The sequence below is a fragment of the Chelonoidis abingdonii genome, unplaced genomic scaffold (assembly GCF_003597395.2).
Source record: "Chelonoidis abingdonii isolate Lonesome George unplaced genomic scaffold, CheloAbing_2.0 scaffold1714, whole genome shotgun sequence".
Taxonomy (NCBI): Eukaryota; Metazoa; Chordata; order Testudines; family Testudinidae; genus Chelonoidis; species Chelonoidis abingdonii.
Window position 1 is genome coordinate 7,400 of NW_027425975.1, and position 2,272 is coordinate 9,671.

Consider the following 2,272-nt stretch of genomic DNA (forward strand, 5'->3'; position numbering starts at 1 on the left):
GAAATGCAAGTGCCCAGAACTGGCCATATGCTCCAGTTTGAGGCTAACCAACACAGAGTAGAGCGGAAGAAGGACCTCGTGTCTTGTTTAACAACACACCTGTAATGCATCCTAGAATCAGTTTGCTTTTTTTGCAAACAGTAAATCATGCCTGTTGACTCATATTAGCCCCCTTTGTGCTCCCTATGACCCTAGATCTCTGTTTTCTGTCATACTCCTTCTAGACAAGTCTCTTACCATTCTGTTATGTGTCAACTGAATTGTTCCTTTCTAAGTGGAGCACTTTGCATTTGTCTTTATGAACTTGATCTACTTTACCTCAAACCATTTCTTCACTTTGTCCAATCATTTTGAATTGGACCCTGTCCTTCGCAAAGCAGTTGCAATCCTCCCAGTTTGGTATAGTCTGCCAAACTTAATAACTGTACTTTCTAAGCCAACATCTAAGTAGTTGATAAAGATATTGACAGAGCCGGTCACAAACAGACCCCTGCGGAACCCACTTGTTAAAAACTTTCCAGCAAAGGATTGGGAAACATTAAATAACTACTCTCTGAGTACGGTTATCCAGCCAATTATGCACCCACCTTAATAGCAGACCCATTAAATGGTATTTGCTGGTTATGGATAAGGATATCATGCGAGACCGTATCAATACCTTACTAAAGTCCTACGTATGCCACATCCAACTGCTTCTTCCTTAATCCACAAGACTCGTTATCCTATCAAAGAAAGCTATTAGATAGTTGACACGATTGTTCTTTACAAAACCATGCTGGCTTATTCCCTACACCTTACACTTCCAAGTGTTTGCATGATGATTCTTTATTACTTTGCTCATTATCTTCCCTGAAACAGAAGTTAAACGTAACTGGTCTGCAGTTTCCTGGGTTGTTTTTATTTCCTTTTATAGATGGGCATATATTTGCCTTTCCAGTCTTCTGGAATCTCTCCGTCTCCAGACTTTCAAAAGATAATTGGCTAGAGGCTCAGATACCTCCTCTAATTATCTCTATTGAGTGTGTCTAGATGCAATTTCATCAGGCCCTGCTGACTTGCAGGATCCTAACTTTTCTAAGTGATTTGTTAACTTGTTCTTTTTCTATTTTATCTTCTAAACCCCCCCTTCACCATAAGCATTCATTATGTTAGACCTTTAAGTGAGGCCTTTATATAAAATGGTCTTGCAATTATTACACACAGTACTGTCCTATATCATTGTTATTGCTACCCCTTACTGCTGGTTGTCACCCTCTGGTAAACTTCACTAGGCTAGGCAGAGATGTCTAAGCTTCTTGTGTTCCATGGGTTGTTATTATTGTGTGATACATCAGTAGCTGATGTAGGAGGCTGTTTCTTGTTGGATGCTGCTTCCAGATAGCCTAGTGAATGGACCATAAACCGATTTCTCCAGTATTGCCAATGTCAGGATGTAGTGATGGTACCCAGACCCTGAACAGGACGGTTTTTGATTAACATGTGCCTCGCTGAAGGATGCAGTGTCCCAATCCAAATTATGACTGGTACCACGCAAGGGAATTGCTTACCATTTGTACTTACTAGTCACCTATATATTTTTACCACTTTGTTTTTAACTTTGACTTCATGTTGTTGCTGCCATTCTTTGGAGGATTGTTATTCTGTTGTGTTGGTTATAGAGTTTAGCACTGCTATGCCACATTGGTAAATGATGGTTGCAGCAAGAATACAGTACAGCAAAGTAAGTTGTTTTACAATGGTAGAGAAGTTTTTAATTAACTAATGGTGAGTTTTAGCTGTTGCACTTATTTGTCCATATATGTAAGTGAGGTGGTATTGACCAGTCCTCTTCTTGATAAAGCACTTCATTTCCTTTTCTTGATGCTTGGGCTTCCGTTCACTCTATACTGATATCTTTCTGGTCTTTTTGTGTGTGAAATATCTTTTAGTCTCTTTGGTCTGTAGGATTTCATTGCATGTTTCTTCTCTGACTATATTTCTTTAATTCCATAATGACCTCTTTTTGCTAGCAACCCAGAACAATCCATACTTTATGAACTCTCGGGGGGGTTTCGGGAGGGGTTAAGGGGATCCCAACACATAGCTTTCTGCCATGTTAGATCGTGAGTCCCTACGGAAGGCAGCTCACTTTCTTACAGAGTTGTGGTTGGGGCATGCGCAGTGTTTGACAGATGTTCTGCTGCTTGTATGTGTTTCTCCCTGTGTGCTGTCGTCACTCTGTGGCAGAAAGATGCACAGCAGACCTTGAGTGATACACCATAAATCCGCAGGG